General features: G+C 43.3%; 1 protein-coding gene across 2 annotated transcripts in view; it reads right to left on the bottom strand.

Moving 5' to 3' along the window:
* The window catches only part of SMIM14 (small integral membrane protein 14), a 69,966-nt gene extending 50,764 nt beyond the window's left edge, over positions 1 to 19,202 (bottom strand). The window contains exons 1-2 of one of the 2 annotated variants that reach the window (XM_073342254.1): positions 18,967 to 19,202; positions 4,753 to 4,844 (exon numbers count right to left, since the gene is read on the bottom strand). The gene's annotated coding sequence lies outside the window, so the exon portion shown is untranslated. The remainder of the gene's footprint in view (positions 1 to 4,752; positions 4,845 to 18,966) is intronic. The other variant, XM_073342253.2, reaches the window with a different exon arrangement.
* Positions 19,203 to 19,767: the final 565 nt, after the last annotated feature.

Here is a 19,767-nt window from a genome sequence, read left to right as displayed (position 1 = left end):
GTTGTGCCCTTTTTTGCTTCCTTATGGTGTATAAAGAAGGCTTGTATTTTTTTCTCTCCAAGAAGGTTTTTCCATTTGCTTGTATTTTTTTCTCTCCAAGAAGGTTTTTCCATTTGCATGCTTCCCTCTCCCCCTCCCATCACTAGATATCCAGTTATTTGTCTTTTTTGTTTTTCCTAGATGACTCTTTGCACAATTTAAAAACTAGAAGAATTATGACATCAGAGATATCAAGCAAACAGAAACTAGTTAAATGACAGGAGAGTTATTTTTATTCTGTTTAAAATTCTTTGTTTTTCCTTTTTATTGTTACCAACTATTTAACTCAACCCCCAGATAAACAACTGGAAGAAAAGTTAGGTTTGTTAAAGATCTCACATCCCCCACCACTTTAATGAAAGTATACAAATTGTAGATTTACTACAAGTACTCCAGCAGAATCAGTGAAAAATCACACACACTTGACTGATATTTCTAAAGTAAAAACAAGCATATTTAAAGAGCTCAGCAACACCTCTCCTGAGTAAACAGCTTGCAGCTGGCGAGCAGTGGGAGACAAAATATACTGTTTCCATTTCACAAAAAATCATCTTTCTTGTTCCAACAGTGAACTCCTTCCTGTACCGAAGCAAGCAGGAAGCTCTGTACATTCTCCATATGCTAGAAGCTCTCAGGTGTGGCTCCAGAAGTCCAGGGATTAGTACTAATGGTAAAAAGTCAGTATGTGAATATTTATAGAGCAAAATTTCTATCTGCAACCGAGCCGCAATCCACAAAAATGGTTTGCGGATATCCACTTTATATCCTCGGATATCTGTGGATTTGCAGGGCTCTATGTATTTACTTGGAAAGAAAATGCAATTTAAAAATAACCTTTTAAAATTCAGGTTTTCAAAGAAACACCCATTGCAGCTACATACACAGTGGTTGCATATGTACCTATAGAGACAGTACAGATATTAGAGTGGATCAAACCCTGCACCTCCAGCCCCAAAAACACAAACCTCGACCGCCCTGAGCTACAGAAATAACTCCACTAACTTTGAGTAAGTAGCAGGCTCTTCTCTTTCCTAGGGCCTGCCACTACAGGGAGATATGATCTGGCATCCTCTAGGCCAGTGTATAACTGGTTTAATATTTTCACCACAGGGAACTGTTCTGTTGGCTGTCAATGTGTGTTGCAATTTTACTGCTCCTTTCCTGCTAGAAGCTCTTTGGATGGATGTAGCTCTAGACACAGTGCACTGGTAATGGCTGGGGTTTAGGCAGCTGGACCTGTAATGTCCATTGGGCAGGGGCTGAAGAGCAGGAGCTGAGATTAGTTACCAAGCTGAGTCAGGAGATGGGTACCTAGGTCACGCTGGGTCGTGCTCAAAGGCAGGAGTAAAGCACAAGACAGGGCAAGCGACGATGTCTATAGCAGTAGTAAGCCAAAGTCTGTGTTCGCAAAAAGAAAAGGAGTACTTGTGGCACCTTAGAGACTAACAAATTTATTTGAGCATAAGCTTTCGTGAGCTACAGTTGTTGTTGCTCAGATGGCTCTCTGGGGTAACTTCCTGGTTTAAACAGTTGATGTGCATCAGGTGGCTGCAGAATTCTGTAGCTCTGGCCTCTTCAGGCAATACTTCCTGTGATATCTACCCCTCTAGTAATTGTTGGGTGCTACTGAATCTAGCTCCTTAGTGGCAACATAGATTTTAGTTGCCCAGGACCCTGCAACCCTGGGCTCCAGGCCCATGGACCCTCATACCACTATACTCAGTGGAGGAATGCTGGAGTTTTTCCATAGTGCTTGAAACCTTTTTGATTTATCCAAATTTGTTGTCATTAGTGTTAACCATAGATCACTGAGTCTTGTCTTTACACACAGATACTACTGTGGAATTTTATAAGAAGATTGAAGACTGCCCTCCTAATCCTCTCTTTGCTCTTTTGTTTCAGATAGCAGCAATATCTAAAAGCACCTGTCAAAATGCTATAACAAATCATTTAATTAATTTTGCTTTTGAAATCAGCTTCAATAAAAACCACTGTACAAATGAAGTTATTTAAAGACAAAGGAAACCATTTGTTATAGCTGTTTTGGCACTGTTGAAAAGTGCTAACAAGCTAAAAATTACAAGCCATTACAAGTCCGAAGCATCAACAACATTCAGAGAATTTACTTCTGTCCTGGGGTGAGCTCGGAATCCAGTCTAGTGCATCAGCCAAGTTCCCCACTCTTCCATGGTTGCCCAGAAAATCCTTCTCCTCATAAACAGAGCACGTCTTCCTCCGCCCCTCTCCACCTGCACTCAATGTGTCTTCACGTCTAGATCTTCCCTTTAGGCACACAACCCTTCCTGCAAACATTCCCTTCCCAAAAAGAAAAGGAGTACTTGTGGCACCTTAGAGACTAACCAATTTATGTGAGCATAAGCTTTCGTGAGCTACAGCTCACTTCATCGGATGCTGTAGCTCACGAAAGCTTATGCTCAAATAAATTGGTTAGTCTCTAAGGTGCCACAAGTACTCCTTTTCTTTTTGCGAATACAGACTAACACGGCTGTTACTCTGATTCCCTTCCCAGCATCTTACAAGTCCTAAATCTCCCGTATTTCAAGTAATCTGACCCTTCACCCAAAGAAAGAAAAGATAAATAGACAATGTGCTGAGGGGGGAGGCAGCATAGCTGAATGGAGCTAGAGAATACACATCCCTAAGGCAGTAGAGGGATTCAGTACTATATCACGAGAGACATCATAATCCCCAATACATTTTAGAAATATGATCCAGAATAGTGGTGGGCAACCTGCAACCCACATGCGACCCATCAGGGTAATCTGATTGCGGGCCGCAGACATTTTGCTGATGTTGACCATCCGCGGGCACGGCCCCCCACAACTCCCAGTGGCCACGGGCCGCAGGTTGCCCACCACCAATCCAGAATGTGGGGGCAGAGTCATGCCTTCTCACAGGAACCAAGGGGAGAAGGCATGGCCCTCCTTATTCAGGAGCTGGTGGAGATGGTTCGAGCACCAGAACAGGCTAGACCAGCCCTGAAGTCTTTATAAGGGCTGAAGTCCTTTACAAAGGGACATTCTTGGATTAAATTTGGTCCAAATTTAGGTTTTGTAAAAAGAAGCTTTGAACCTAAAACCAATTTAAATGTTTCCATGATTTGTTCCCCTTTATATTCTAGGGCAAACTGTTTAAGCAAATATTCCTCTGCACTATATGAAGCTCAGACATTACAGCACTGTGCATTTTTTAACCCTCTTTCTATTGGAAAGCAATTTTCTCTCTCAGCATCTCTCCCCACTTACAGCTTGATCTTGCTTCCACTGAAGCAAGTGATAGAACTCCCAATGACCTTCAGTGAACCAGGACTTAGTGCCCTACAAAGAGCCCTACAATAGATTTCCAGAGCACTATTCATGGCCATTCCTCATATGGCCTATTACCTGTGCAGTTTCAGACTTTATTTAGAAATTCAGCCGGTGACATTAAGGATCTCCCGGCTGAGTTTTTACGGCAAAAGGAAAACTGGCTGACTGGGCTACAAAGGAAGAGCAGCAGCACTGTTCTCAAATGTGAAAGTGGATCCTGCCATCATGAGTGCTGCCATGGATCAAATGTGGCTCCTGCTATGGCTTTCTCCTGCTGCTCCTCCCAGATTCGGATTAGCCACTTCGCTTTGTTGTCTACTGAAAAAACAACAACCCAGAAAGGGTTTATGTGGCTTCTACAGGACCCAGTGGGTATTCTCAGCCACAGCAACACTTTTACAAGTTTAAAATAATCCCCCCCCCCCCGCTCCTTTCTTCATTATTCTAAGGAGAAAAAGCTGTTTCTGTACTTGAAAGCAGCTACACATGTCCCCCTGGAGCTCCTTCTGCAGTTTGATGAGTTGGTGAGTTTATTTCTGCACTGAAACTTTACTCAGGATAATTAAGCAGATCCCAGTTGAACTTTTCAATGCAAATTAAACTGAGACGTTCATTTCTTTATGGAAAGTCTACTTAAACACACACCCTGTAAACACTGATCAAAGAAGCCAAGGATACAATAGGCCTGGGGAGTGAACTACTCTGAACTATGTCAGGCTTGAGGCATGCTAGGCTGGGGTCACTGAAGAGGAAGCTTGCACTGTTGCTGTCTGTGAAGCCCTTTATCTGTACGTAAATTAGGACTTCATTTTCCAGGATTGTCCATCTGCACCTCTCACAAGCACCAAATTCACTTTAGATAACAATTTAAGAAGAAGAAACAAGAATAAGAACAGAAATAAAAACAAAAAAAGAGCTGATACAGCCAAGGAAGGAGTGCTGGAGGTACCACAGGGATATGCATTGGCTAAGGAAGGGGATCCAGAGACAGGGCAGGTTGAGGAGGGGGAATACTGAGTAGAGAAGGAAGTTCTGAGCACAGAATCTGTAGCTACACTGAGGATTTTCTGATGCTCTCCCATGGTTCCTCTAGCACTGATCCATCTCCAGTTATTCTAGCAATGGTGAATTGTGTTAGGCCACTAGGATTTTTACCACCGTGTCATCTAATTCTACATCGGCTCTGAGCAGCACATGGAGAGAAACGAGTCTACAGCAGCACTGATGGAAGAATTTCAGAAAGTCTACACTGTGGACAAGGTCAGAAGGAGAGGGAAGAGAGTCCCGAGCAGAAGGAGAGGAAAAATAAAGACGACACAAAGATTGTGAAACACAATACAGGATTACAAAATAGACTTTAAAATAAGGGGTGGTACAAGATTACCTCAGAAATTAATGAGCTATGGAGACTTCCACCTCTATGGTGGATCAGCTCATGTCCTGCTGAGGGTCACAATCTTCCTCCCATTCCAGTATCTGCAAAATTCACATTGATTTCAGAGGGGGCAGGATGTGGTCCCAAGATTGTAGCAACTGAAAGCACTTCCATTTGTTGGCTGTCTGGCATCTTATATAAGATGAGGGGAAGTCTTAAGGCTTGTCTACCTGCCAAGTTGCATCTGTTATTTAAGAGCAGTGCCAAAAGACTCTGTGGACACCTATTTTGGTTTAAGTACGGCTTATTTCAGTTTAGAGTAAATTGGTAGGAACAGATTTAAAATAAACTTAAATAAGCCACTCAAACTGAAAAAAGAGTGTCCCCACAGGAGTTTTTATCAGTATAACTAAACTGGTACAAGTTTGTACATAGACCGGGTCTTAGTTCAGTCCCTAGAGGACAAGTGTCTGTATATCAAAAGCATTGTTCCAGTTATCACTAATTGGTATTCTTATTGGCAGTCCCCATTCTGTGGAGAGAGAGAAAGAATATTTCAGTCCCAAGGCTAACAGTTCGGCATCTTTCATTAGCACTGAATTCAAGAGGAAACTAAAAAAGAACAACTTTTATATTTTAAATTTATTTACTTATTCACATGTAAGTGGCTTATTTCTTGTGGTCAAAATAGTTGAAAAGGAGCAAATTAGCCAGATCCAGTCATGGTTCAGAAAGAAATCTAAATGTTTTAAAACCCATTTTATATTATTTGATATAGAGTTATTGGCAAAATCCAACTGTCAGCAGCTGGTCACCCTTCTGTTAAAAAGATGAATTCTGTAAGAAATATCTCTTGATATAAAAGCTAATTAATGAAAGATGTCAACTGACTAGAACATTGTGCAAGGATAATATCCTCCTGCTGCTAGATAAATGTTTCAGCTTCACTTCAACAATTATATCTAAAGTAGTAGACTGTGACAGAGTTCTAGGGACACTGAATTTATTTCTATTATACAAAATGACTAAAAGAGATTTAATCATTTTGCCCGACGGATGTTAAAGCAGTACAGGGAGCTGTTCACTGTAAAGTTATTGACCTATTCCGTTCTGATTGGCTTAGAGAACAAACGTAGGGCCAAATTCTGCAGTCAGCATTTACACAGGAACTCCCATGGAATTTAACGCCTAGGGGTATGTCTCCACTAGCAACACTGAAGTGCTGCCGCGGCAGCGCTTTAACGTGGCTGTGTAGTCGCGGCACCAGTGACTAAAAAAACCCATCTCCACGAGGGGCATAGCTCCCAGTGCTGGGAGCCCGACTCCCAGCGCTGGTACACTGTCTACGCTGCCACTTTACCCGCTCTGAAACTTGAAGCACTTTGGGGGTGGGGGGTGTTTTTTCACTACCCTGAGTGCTGCAAGTTTCAGCACTTTAAAGTGGCAGTGTAGACAAGGCCTTAGTAGTGACTACAGGATCCAATACCCAGGAGGGTTTCCCTACGTTCTGGCTTTTGGTTAGTTTCTCCACCCTCCAAACTACTCATTACTTCCTCCAGTATTCCTGTCCCCACTCCCCAAGCAGCTCCTGCCAGTCTCTTACGGTCAAAGCTACAAGAGCTGTCTGCATGTTTCATTACTGTTTCTAACACAGCACACCTAGATGGCACAACTGCAGCGAGTGAACACGGGACCCATGCTGGTAGCACTGTCGCACTACATTAGATGCACTTCCATGCTGTGCCATTTCATCCTAGTTCCTCAGTGCTCTGGTAGAAGCTACAGGCAGGCTTGGGCTCCACACAGAGTGGCTCATATTAAACAGGAGCTGGCACCTGCCCAAGAGAGCAGGTAAATGGGAGACAAGAGCAAAGGGGTCTCCCATAAGTCTCCACAGGGGCAGGACAGAGGGGTAGCAACAGAGATAGACATCTCACCCCAGTCCAACCTGTATGCCTCCCATGAACTTCCACATGGCTAAGGTAGAGGCGGTGTGGACCTTGCTGTTTAAAACTCCACCCATGATTTTTTATAGGTAATATTTATGTTTTATAATAAAACACAAGTTATTTATCCTAAAAGGTTAACTACTGAAAAAGCCTGTGTTCCCCTTAACGGACTGTGTAACCTATTGTTAAGGCACCTGAGTTCTGGTACCAAGAGTTGTGGGTTTAAGACTAAGGCCTGGTCTACGTTACAAAGTTAGGTTACCATAAGCCCTTTGTGTTGGTCTAGTTGTGCATGTGTATCCGTTTAAATTTGTCTCCCACCTAGATAAGTGCCCCATGGTAACATTGATATAGTAACAGCCCCCGCCTCCGAGCAGTATTAAGCCAAGGTCAATGTATGGTGGTCGACACAGCATGAGTGTAGACGCTGCATTACTCATGTCAAACCTAAGAGTCCTCCAGCAGCTGTCCCAGAATTCCTGACACTGACTGCTCCAGTCACAATTATTAGGTCCATTGCCTGGGGTCACGTAGACCAGAAGCCCTGCTTTAAAATTCCCGCAAATTTTGGAAATTCCTGGTTATCCAATTTGGTGAGCACGCTTCTATCTGCTCTCTGCTGTTTTGTGCAACTGCCAAGCTGACCATGTTGGCTACATGTGCCAGGCACGCTCCTGCCTCGAGCAGACTGGAGATATTGGATCTCCCGGGCCTGTGGGGATAAGAGGCTGTGCAGGCACAGCTCCACGCCAGCTGTAGAAACTTCGACATCTATGAGCAGATTGTTTGGGGGATGCAGAGAAGGGGGTATGACAGGGACCAGCAGCAGCGCTGCGTGAAAGCCAAAGATCTGCCACAGCCATACCAGAAGGTCAGGGAGGCCAACATTTGATGTGGTGTTGAGCTGCAGACCTGCTGCTTTTACAATAAGCTGCATGCCATATGTGGCAGAGATACTCCCATGCCTCTGCACACCACTATGGATACCTCCAAGGAGCCCAAATCACAGGCTCCTGCCATGAACAGCAAGGAGGAGGAGGTGGAGGAGAAGTATTGGGGAGACAACTGGGGGAATCCAGCTGTGCAGCAAGCCAAGACCTGTTTTTGATTCTACCGCAGACCAGCCAGTCCCACCAGTCAAACACAGTTGAGCTCGAGGCAGGGAAAGGAACCTTGGGTAAGTGTGTAAATAAATATTCCATTACAGGGATGGCGCCCCCAAATTAGCAGGACACAGCTTTTGACTTTTCATTAATTTATTTGTACTAGAAGGGGTAAGTGCTACAACAAAGAGAGGCAGAGCTGCTACTGCTTTTCATTCCCTTCTAGAGAGTTAGGCAGGAGGATGGGGGCAGACATGTGGAGCAGTTTGTTTATGTACAAAGGATATTCCTTGAATCCACCTGAATGAAACTATAAGGGATTCATAGGATAGCAGCCTTATTTCTTCTCCACAGTAGGATGCTTTCCCATGTCAGTGGCGATTACTTCAGCAGGCACCATTTTTAGCAATACACAGGCTAGCTGTATATGGACCCGGACAGTTTTGGGATACCAGCAACACCAGTCCTCTCTCTACCTTTGTCAGTCTCAGGAATGAGATACCAGCTAACACCATCACCACCTGGTGCCAGTATTCAGCGCCATTGCCTTGTACTCATACTTTCAGTCAACCAAGCAATTTCTTCCTCGTTTCCCTCACCCATGGCAGGTCATACTCCCTGTGGCTTGAGCTGAGTGTGGCACTGGGGATCAGGAACTCCAAAGCAGAAGTTTCAAAATGCTTGTCTTGTTTAATACTTTAGGGGAGCGGAGGGTGGGGAGGACGAGTTCTGAACCTTAAGTTTAGCTTTCTGTTCCTACTATTCTAGAAATGGTACCTTTGTGTGTTTTATCTGTAACTGCAGCCATTGCGGCCTTGAGAGGGGACTCCATCTACGTCAGTGGAACAACCAACCCAGATAAGCAGGAGAAAAGAGGATGTGGGAGGACATGTTCTGCGAGATCTTTCAAGCCAGTGCTGCATCAGACCTTGAACAAAGGGCCTAGAGAGTGAATACTGCAGACTGTATGGAGAAGGAAAGGTGAAGGAAAAGGAGAGGAAGATGCACCAGGTCATAATGGAACTTCTCCAACAGCAAACGCAGATGCTGCAGACTCTTGTTCACCTCCAGGTTCAACAATCCCAGGCTTGACTCCCATTACAATCTGTGGAGAACTGTAGTATAGTGCCTTCCTCCCTGCCCCCCTCAGGGCCAGCATGCATACTCCTACCACTCTACATCGGGGGAAAGCATGGACAACCACAGCTTCAGCTACACTGACTTGTGAGAGCCACAGTTGATGTACTTGTAGTATAATGGACATCAATGTTCCTTCCTCTGGTTTATTTATCATGGTTAAGGCTATGTTTTAGTCACTGGTATTTTTAGTAAAAGTCAATGACAGGTCACGGAAAGTAAACAAAATTTCATGGCCTGTGACTTGTCCATGACTTTTACTACATACCCCTAACTAAAACTTGGGCAGGGGGACACTGGTGCTCTGGGGGGGGGTGTGGTCCGGGGGGCACTGGTGGAGGTGGCCTGGGACCTCGCTGGTGCTAGGGGCAGGGCAAGCAGTGATGTGCGGCATGGGACACCTGCTGGTGCTGGGGGGCAGGCGGGCAGCAGTGCATGGCCTGGGACCCCTGCTGGTGCTGGGAGAGGGAGGGGGTTGGCGGGACTGCCAGGCTCCCTACCCGGCTCCACTTGTCCCTGCAGCTCCCAGGTGGCAGAGGGGCCAGGGGGCTCCGTGCGCTGCTTCTGCCACAAGCGCCAGTTACGCAGCTCCCATTGGCCGGGAACCACGGCCAATGGGGGCTGCCGGGACAGGGCCTGTGGGTGCGGGCAGTGCACGGAGCCTCTTGGCCCCTCTGTCTAGGAGATGCAGGACCATACCAGTGGAGCCAGGGAGCCCTCTACCCCAAGGTAGGCGCCCCCCCACATGCCCTCTAACCCTCTGCCCCTAGCTCTGAGCCCCCTCCCACACACACAAACTGCCGGGCAGCCCCTAAGTCAGCACTGGTGGCTGCAGAAGTCACGAAGATCATGGAAAGTCAGGGAATCCATGAGTTCCGTGACCGACTCACAGCCTTAACAGTTGCATCCGATGAAGTGAGCTGTAGCTCACATAAGCTTATGCTCAAATAAATTTGTTAGTCTCTAAGGTGCCACAAGTACTCCTTTTCTTTTAGCCTTAATTATGGTTCCTAAAAATTTTTTAAGCCATTATGTATTTACTTTTAATATCTTCAGTATTTTTTGGAGCTAAGTGAATAAAATGTTTTTGTTTAAAAAGTAATTCATCTTTATTAGTTTACACAAGATGTATAATGATTGCTGGCAGTGAAAGTAGTGCTTTTGTACACTCACAACTCTCAGGTCAGTGCCAAACACTGTAGTCATCAAAAATGTACAGTAATCCCCCCCAGTAACAGGTGCACTGTCACTGATATATGAAAAGATGTGTAAGCACCACACAATTCCTAAAGGTCCCCAAACAATCACCCCAGGTTGAGCAGAGTACACCACAGCACATTACTGTGGCTTGCTATTAAAGTGCTTGTTCAAGCCTCTCTAAGACACATAGATCCTTATTGACCTTGTCTGATAGCCCTTGTGTCTAACTGTTCAAACAGCTGCTCCACATCCACTCTCCACCCTATTGCAAGTTTTCTCCCTTTGCCTCACAAATACTATGCAGGACACAACAGACAGCTATGACCATTGGGATATTTTTCGCACTGAGATCCAATCTGCTGAATAAACAACACCAGTGCCCTTTCAATCTACCAAAAGCACATTCAACTGTCATTTTGCACTTACTGAGCCTGTAGCTGAATCTTTCCTTGCTGCTGTTGATGTGGCCAGTGTATGGTTTCATGAGCCAGGGGAGTAAGGGGTTGGTTGGGTCCCCCAGGATCACTATTGGCATTCCAACATCCCCAGTGGTAATCTGGCAGTTAGGAAAGAAGATCCCTGATTGTAGCTTTCTGAACAGTCCTGTGTTCTTAAAGATGTGAGCATCATGCACTTTCCCTGAGCAGCCAACATTGATATCAGTGAATCGTCCCCAATGATACACCAGCGCTTGCATAAGCATGGAAAAGTAACCCTTTCTGTTGATATAGTCTGTGTGGGAAGGTGGTCTGGGGCCAAAATGAGGATGTGTGTGCCATCTATCACTCAACTGCATTTTGGGAATCTTATAGTTGCAAAGCCAGTCTCAGTGTCCTGCACATTACCGAGAGTCACAGTCCTGCGTAGCAGGAGACAATTAATGGCCCCGCAGTGGATTTTCCCCCTCCAAACTTCCCACTGACAGGTACCAATCCGGTGTTGCAAATTTCCACGTGATCACTACTCCCTTCTCCACTGTCAGTGCAGCTCTCAGTTTGGCATCCCTGTATTGAATGGCCGGGATGAGCTTGGCACACAGATCCAGGAATGTGGCCTTGTGCATGTGAAAGTTCTGCAGCCATTGCTTGTCACCCCAAACCTGCACTATGATTTGATCCCACCAGTCAATGCTTGTTTGTCAGGCACAGAAGCGGTGCCTCATTTTCTGCAGCAAGTCTGTGAATGACACCAACAACCCTGAATTGGTTTTTGCTGTGTTCCACAACAAACTGACCATGAGGAAGAGAAGTTGGTTTTTTACCCATGAAGGCTTATGCCCGAATAAATCTGTTAGTCGTTAAGGTGCCACCGGACTCCTCATTGTTTTTGTGGATGCAGACTAACATGGCTATTCCTCTGATACTTGTGACCATCAGGAAATTGTCATGTTCCCTGTGTTTCTTCTTGAGGCTCTGCAAATACCAGAGGAAAGTGTGTCCTTTGCTTGCAATGCTCATGACAATAGTGCAGAGCTGTGCAGGCTCCATGCTTCTGTCATAGAGGCAGACAGTGACAAGTCCTGCTCAGGTTCATGGGAAAGTCAAAATAGTGTGAAAATTATGGGATAGAGATGACATTATGGGATGGAGAACACTGTCTTATGGGAAATTGACCCCTTGCTCCCTGTTATCACTGTGTGAGTCATTTCTGCCTCACCATATGTTGCCAAAACTACCCAAAAGACATTGCGCCGTATGGTAGTGGGTTGCAACTGGGATACCTACCCATGGTGCACTGCACTGTGCATTGACACAAGCACTCCATGTGAATACAAGGTGTGCTGAAGCCAGGAGCTAAAGTATCCATGTGCACAAGTGATATACTAACTGCGGTGGCAGTAGTCCAACATAACTTTTGCCTGCAAAACTTTGTAGTGCAGACATGGCCTATGGGTACAATTTTCAAAAGTGTCTATATGATTTAGGAGCCTAAATTCTATTTTCAAAGGAGATCTAGGCACTAAGGAGCTTAAGTGTCATTTTGAAATTTTTACCTTATATCTAGTTTGCTCAAAGAAGCAGTGAAAAATATAGCAATCCATACAAATGCCATTATTTTCTCCTCCACTGAATAAACAATTTTAACATAAATAAAAAGTAAAGTTTTTCTGTTGTCTTGAACCAGCAGCTCCAGCTTCTGTAGCTCTAATGCCCTAAACAATATGCTATATAGCCTGCTAATAGAAAAAGAGATTTGTTCAATACTTGAACAATTCTCTAGGTTAATAAAATACATAATAAATTCTCTAAACTGTACAAACACACACTGAATCCTTAGCCCCACTCCAGTCCTGTACAAGCACACAAGTATGCTGAAATTCTCTGGAATATTTTGATCTGGTTTTTTTCCTCCAAAGATGACACATTTCCACTAACTTGCCACTGAGCAAATGTTTCCCCTTTGAGCCTGAAGGGATCCCATAGGTGTCTTTTCATTGACTTCAGTAGGAGTTTGGTAAAGTACTTAGAACTCATGAACCAACCAATACTAGTTTATCAATAAGAGTATGTTTGCTTTTGTTTTTAAAATGGTGCACTTTGCTTTATTGTCATGAACAAGTTGCTTTCTGACTGGCAGTCCAGTTTCATTCCCCTCACTCTTCCACCCCTTTATCTTTAATCAATACTTATACCACATGAATTCTGTGGTAATCAATAGGATTTCTTGACAGCTGATTTATTCACTGATGTTAAAGTAAAAGAAAACCCATCTTTTATCAGAGAATGATGCCCCTCTACTCAGCAGACTAACTGGCTAGTATGGATGCCATATTCTGTATTGCAATTGTCAATGATTGCAAAGTATTATCAGAACTAATGAAAGGTTAAAAAAAAAAAGATAAATCCATGAACCCATCAGAAAACAGATTTTTAAATGTATAGCACCACCTAGAATAAGTCATTGTAAGATAACTTTAGCACAGGATCAGAGTTAGTTGCTTTTAAAATACACATCACAACTTTGCATCAGCATTTACACAGTACAGAAGTGAGAGACTATTATCTTGTGACCACATTTTGTTCCACTGCCATTTTCTCTTGAAGGTCAACCATCCAGCAACCTCACTGGCTCAAACAAAGTCACTATGGTGTAGTCCATGAATAAGAACATGTGTATACTTGCTATAGGTCTATCATAAAAGCTTTGACCAAAATTTTGAACGTGGGTGCCTAATTTCATATTTAGGCATCTAAATAAGTTGCCTGATCACGAAGGGTGCTGAGCGAGCGCCAACAATTATAATGGGCTTCCATAGGACCACTTGGGTAAGTAAGGCCTATTCATGTGAGCAAGGTTTGGCAGGTACAAGGATTCATGTTTTATTTAGTTTTTACTATTTAAACAGCTAACTGCTGTCTTTAGAGATATCATATTTTCATATGACTGGACTGATCTTTTTCTAAGTAGGCTTCTAAATATGAAAGGAAGAGATCAAATATTTCAAGTTTTCTAAAAATACTGTCCGACTAAAAATAAAGCTTTTATGACAGACCAATAAGAAATATACAAATTGACTTTCTGGATTACACCAAAAAGACTGTGTTTATGCCAGAGAGGTCATCAGATGTTTCAGAGTAGTCAGTGGAAATTAATAGAGTTAAACCCACTTATACCAAGACAGAAATTGTCCCTATATCTTTAAACGGCTGCTCTATTCTTTTCTAGCATGGATTCTTCTCTTTTAAGATGTTAAATGCTTTGGATCAGACAATTATGTTAGCTGTAGTAAGAATTAAACTGTATTTACTCTTATGCAAGACAGTCAGACGTTTTAATGAGTGTACATCTGTTGCAGCCCCAGAACCAAGATTGGACTCAGTGCCAAGTTCATCCCTGGTGTAACTCCATTTAATTCCACAGAGTTATATGAATGTGTCTCATTACCTTTAAAATATAAGGAAGCTACTTTAACTGAAGTCTGTGCAGCATCCATGCAAATTTATAACACCCTAATCGTCTTGCCCAGGAACAACATTTGGAGGGGAAGTTGTGCGAGGATCTCTTAACTTGCATGAAAGGCAAGATCATTCACCTCCAGAGCACCACTCTCTTTTGTCCCAGGTGGCCACCCTGTACTGCCAAGAATCCATGGATGAATGGGTATGGTATAGACAGGGGTTCAAGCAACAAATTTTTTGGTGGCCTCAAAGTGCAGCCACCAACTCTTCTTGCTGGTGGCCATTATGACAATTTTTCCAAAAAACTTAATTAGCTTTAGGAAAAACAAATAAATATGTACACATACCTATCCAAATCATTGTAATTTATTTATGTAGAGGTTTTTTTGCAGACTTAATAATAATAATAACAATGTACAGTACAGTTGTTTCTATTATTCACTGGACCTAAACAGAATAGAAAAACAAATAAGGTGTTTTGCACGTTTTTGTCTTTTTTGTTGTTGTTCCTTTTGCTTTTTTGGTTTCTGTTTGTTTTTTAATAGAATTGCTAGCTAGTAAGTATGCTTCTTTGAAAAGGGATATTTGTATGTTAATATCTCTTTTCACAGCAGCAGACTTGTTAGCTAGCTGGGAGGCAGTGAAAAGTGATATTAACAAACATACACATATCACTCTTCACAACAGATTTACTCAGCCCTGGCAAGCCGGGGGACAAATTAAGCCTTGGATGGATAGGGAAGCATTGGGGGCCAGAGGTGATGGGGTGGATGGGTCATGGGCAGTGGGAGGCAGTGGGGGCCAGAGGCAATGGGGGTAGGGGAGTTGAGCCTGAAGCCCAGTGGCCAGAGCCTGCTGCCACATGGCTGAAGCTTGCCGCCTGTCACCCCAGGGCGGGAGCCAGAAGCCTGAGTCCCCTGCCCATGGGAAGGTGGAGAACTGACACCAGCTGTCTGCTTCTCCGGCATTTGTGGCTCCAGAGGGGGGGCAGGTCCCAACCTGTACTTGCAGACCCAGGGGAGGGGTAAATGCTTGCCCCCCCCCATCACCGCCCAGGTGACTATGGCCACAAGAAAAGCCTCTGGTGGCCACATTTGAGAAATGTTGGTATAGAAGGACCAGGGCACGAAACATAAACCTGCCCTCTACCTCTATTGAATCCCATGGTGAATTCAATAAGGAGTTAATACAAGCTGTGGATCCCTTACATCACGAGTAGTCAATAGGTGGCCCGCAGGCCAAATTCAGACCACCAGATACTTTTGAACGGTCTCCGAAACCTTTTTCTTGACTTGGTATTGTCATTATTGTTATTATTTTCTCTGGAGTCTGGACCTTGACTCTACCTTGACCAAGAAATTTGGACCTTAGCAAAAACTATTTGACTACCGCTGCCTTACATTCTGAGGAACCCCCTTCCAGGGAAATTTCATGAGGCAGCTGTCAATGAAGGGAACCTAGACACTAGAGGTTGAAGGGAGCCATGCTGCTGAAGTTAATCCAATTCTTACTTGAAAAGGAACTGGAGGAATTGACTCTACGAGCCAGATCCTGCAAGGTACTGAGTACCCTCAACTGCTATTTGACTTGGGATATGAGAGCACTCAGGACCTCCCAAGAGGCATTCAGCACCTTATAAAATTGGGTCCCGTATTAACAACTGGAATTCAAGAACTGTCTGTGAAAGCAAAAACAGCTTTATAAAGAAAATATTAAGAAATGGAATATACAGACTACAAAGTTTGAATGAAATGCATCTTTGGTTTATCTGAGAGTTAAGTGTATGCAAATCATGTTCAGTTTTCTCTGATTTTCTGTAGAATGTGGGTTGAAGATATATTTGGGATATACATTTCTCCATGTATAATCTGTTAAAATATTTTTTGCATTTACTGTTAAGAACTCTTAGATCAGTGTAAAAACACAGAAATAAGATTGTGATATTTTGTACTGCCAAACAAATACCAGTTTCCTCCATCAAATTCAGTCACATTCAGAGATATGGTCATGCCACTTCTTCTATTCTGGTTTGAGGCCCTACTGAGATTCTCGATGTGCAAAATTAGTGACCAATTCTGCTGCCATGGACTTCAGCGGGAGCAAGACTGGGCCTTTAAGGAGGTAGTTTAGTACCTAAAATATCTATTACAATGTACTCTGAAGCATGACTATCAGGTTTTTTTTATGACAAGTCTGTTATGCAAATAAATTCCACACATCAGTACTTCTCAAGTCTAAATATATGAAAGTAGGAAATGAGAAAACAGCCAAACAAGAAGTGAATAAGAAGCTAACTTTCTCCAAAGTCAGAACTCCACCTGATAAAAACAGACCTTATCTAGATAGTCCAGTTATAAAATGATGAATAAATCCTAAACTGCACTGCAAAATGCCATTTATACTGATAACATCTTTAATAACGATGTAGGACATCAGTAATTCTTATCATGCTAATTTTTGTTCAGATTCAGGATCAAATACTGGTCCCACCCAGCATGTAGACCAAATTACTGGGCTGTGTGCTGGGAACTCAGAGGAGATAAAGATGGGACGGGGAGGATGCTCTAAAGCCATGGTGATGAGTGCAGTATAAGAAACTAGATAAAAATAAATATAATGAACATGATTCTATGGGAATCAAGAATCAGAGAAATTAGCCACTTAGTCCACAGAAAAATACTACAGCCATTCAGTGGCTGCAACTGCAATCTCAAATCTGTGGTAGGGTCTAGTTCATGCTCCAAGAGGGGGCCAAAGAATGACCAGTGCATCTGTGAAGTGCACTAGCAACAAAGCAAAGCTGAGCTGATCCTTAAGTAGACCAACAGCAATTCTAATACGTACTACTTTGCAATTCTATAGCACCTTTCATACAAGAATCTTAAATCTCCTCAGAAATATCAGTTGATCCACACAACACCACTTTGAAGTGGACAAGAATTGTTATTCCCATATATTGCCTAAGGAGAAAATAAAAACCAAAAACATTAATTGACTTTGCCAAGTCAGCAGTGGCAAGGGAAGGAATGGCAATCAATATTGAACTCATTGCCCTCACCTCTAACCATTAGAATACATACACTCTCTCTGTTGTCATTTGCTTTCACTATTCAGATCACATTCTTAAGATTGTCAAGAATATACTACAAGGTCAAACTTTAAATTGATTGTCAGTAATAATAATTAGGCAGATTTCTTGAATCTGAACAGGTCAGAAGAATATGGAGAATTCAGTGGGATTATTTAGGATTTATTTCCTGTCACTGTATGTAACAAGGAATCAAAATTAGTTTTTTTTTATTTTGAGGTCTTTGAAATGAGATCTGCTTTTGGGAAGCATTGTTTTTGAAATGACGAAGCTCAGTAAGGCCCCATTCCGGCAAAGATCTCTTAGAAGGGGGCAACCCACCAATGTTTGTCCCCCCTTGCAAGACTAGGAGTACTTGTGGCACCTTAGAGACTAACCAATTTATTTGAGCATGAGCTTTCGTGAGCTCACAAAAGCTCATGCTCAAATAAATTGGTTAGTCTCTAAGGTGCCACAAGTACTCCTTTTCTTTTTGCGAATACAGACTAACACGGCTGTTACTCTGAAACTTGCAAGACTGGGACCTTCATCAGTGATCACAGTATGCATTTAGGCCAACATTTTCAAAAAGGCTGCTAATTTTCGGTAAGTCAATTTAAATATCCAAAATCTGAGGCACTTAAAATTTTAGACCATTTTTGAAAACTTGGTTATAAGCATAGACGGAATGTTCAGCTTTGTACAAGACAAATAAAGAGTCTCCCAGTACCAAATAACTTAGAAACAGAAGAGACATTAATTTTTAAAATACACACACAGATCAAATCTAGAGAGGTGCTGAGCACCTACTAAGCCCTCAAAACTCCTAGTGAAGTCACTGAGTGAGTTGCAGGTCAGCACCTAAGAATTTGACCTCATAATGGTTATGAATATACGAATAATCATATATGCTACCTGTGTGTTCTGAAAGTGGTTCCTACTTTAGTATAATATTCTATAAACACATGCCACTATAGCACTGTGAAGGAGCACTGAGCAGAATCACATATTCCAAACACCTATACAAACTGATTAATAATATGACTGTATCTTTTTGCCAATAATATGGCTTGCAAAATATAGTCTGATTTCTCCCACTTAGTGGTGTGTGCTTTTTCAGAAAGCATAATAGCTAATACCTACATACTGCAGTGGTTTATCTGTCGGTCCACCAATAACTTTTTTTTTTTTTTAAAAATTCACCAAAAATTTCGCTAGTTATATTGCCAAAGAGTGAATACAAAGCTGATTTAGCTAACAAAATATTATTTGAACCCAGACTATGTCATGCACTGCCTGAGAGATATGAACAACTTTGCATGTTAAAAATATAATTAAATTACATTTCCAAATATAAAGTGTACAGATGTTTCACTAGTTTTTTATAAAAAACAAACGAAAAAAACAAGATCTCCCAGACAGTTAGCAGTGCATCTTTTCTTGACACCTATAAGATGTCTGTGAAAGAGATGTCAAGAGATTTTTTGTACTTTAACAGGCTTTAAATCACAGATCAAATTTACAGGAGAGCTCACAAAGCCTCACTGGATCCAACTAACCCATGGCCTTGGGGTTAGTGCAGTGTTGTTATTCTAAGTGCAGGGTTATTATTATCCAGTCTAGTTTTCAGCGTTGGGGCTTTTACCCTTTCCCCTGAAAGGCTTCTCCAGTCTCTCAGATCTCAGTGTAAATAAGGGCTGAAGGGAGGGGTTCCTCTGAAACTTTTTTGACAGAATCTGGTTCTGCACAGCAACACAGCTGGAAGGGGCAGTCTCCCCGCGGCCCCCCGCCGCAGTCCCCAAACCCTACCGTGAATGTGGAAACAGACCAAACCTGCAGACACGGTGCACGGAGAGGCAGACACTCACCTTGCCCTGGAGTCTGGTGCCGTGCCCGCTGCCGCCTTCTCGCTCCGCCTGCTCGACAGGCAGAAGCAGCCGCGGCTCAGCCCCAGGAACCAGCCCTGCGGAACCTTTCCCCTTCTGTTTTGATTTTCGATTGACCACGTCAGTCTAGACCACAAGACCCGGATCTGCCGGTTCAGAGACAGGGGAAGCGCTTTCCCGGCCTCCCTCTCTCTGCTCTCACGTCTAACTGGGCGGCGCGGAGCGCCTGGCACTGCCCACTGCATTCAGGCGGGGGTGTCCCCGGCAGCAGGCAAAGCCAGGATGCAACGGCGCCAGATTCAGCGTCCTTCACTGGAGAGGGGACCAAGCAAGATTTGGGGTGAGGGGCTCGTGTCTCAGGCCATCATGAGACCAGGGAGATTTCCACACGCACAAACAGACGGCTGGTGAGTGGGGCTGTGAGGGTCTTATTTGAATCACACAGCTGGATCCTCCATCTCCTGAGGGGCACTAAACGACACTGGGGTAAGAAATCCCGCTCCTCCTCCCCCCCCCAATCTTTTAATTCATAGCAACGTGACACACAGCACCCAATTGTGTTTACACAGCCAAAAACTGCCTACACCAATAATCTGAAATCCAGGGTTGTGAATGTTTACCTGCCCAGTGTCAGGCATATCATGTAACATTTTTATATATGACCTATCAAAGGGCCAAATATATATAATCCCAATTTAAATTTAACTGACCAATTAAACTGGATGTATAGCTTATAGAATCATAGAACTGGAAGGGACGTTGAGAGGTCATCTAGTCCAGTCC

This window comes from Lepidochelys kempii, chromosome 4 (assembly GCF_965140285.1).
Source record: "Lepidochelys kempii isolate rLepKem1 chromosome 4, rLepKem1.hap1, whole genome shotgun sequence".
NCBI lineage: Eukaryota > Metazoa > Chordata > Testudines > Cheloniidae > Lepidochelys > Lepidochelys kempii.
Note: the sequence above shows the minus strand (reverse complement) of the source record. Positions and strands in the feature narration are given on the sequence as shown.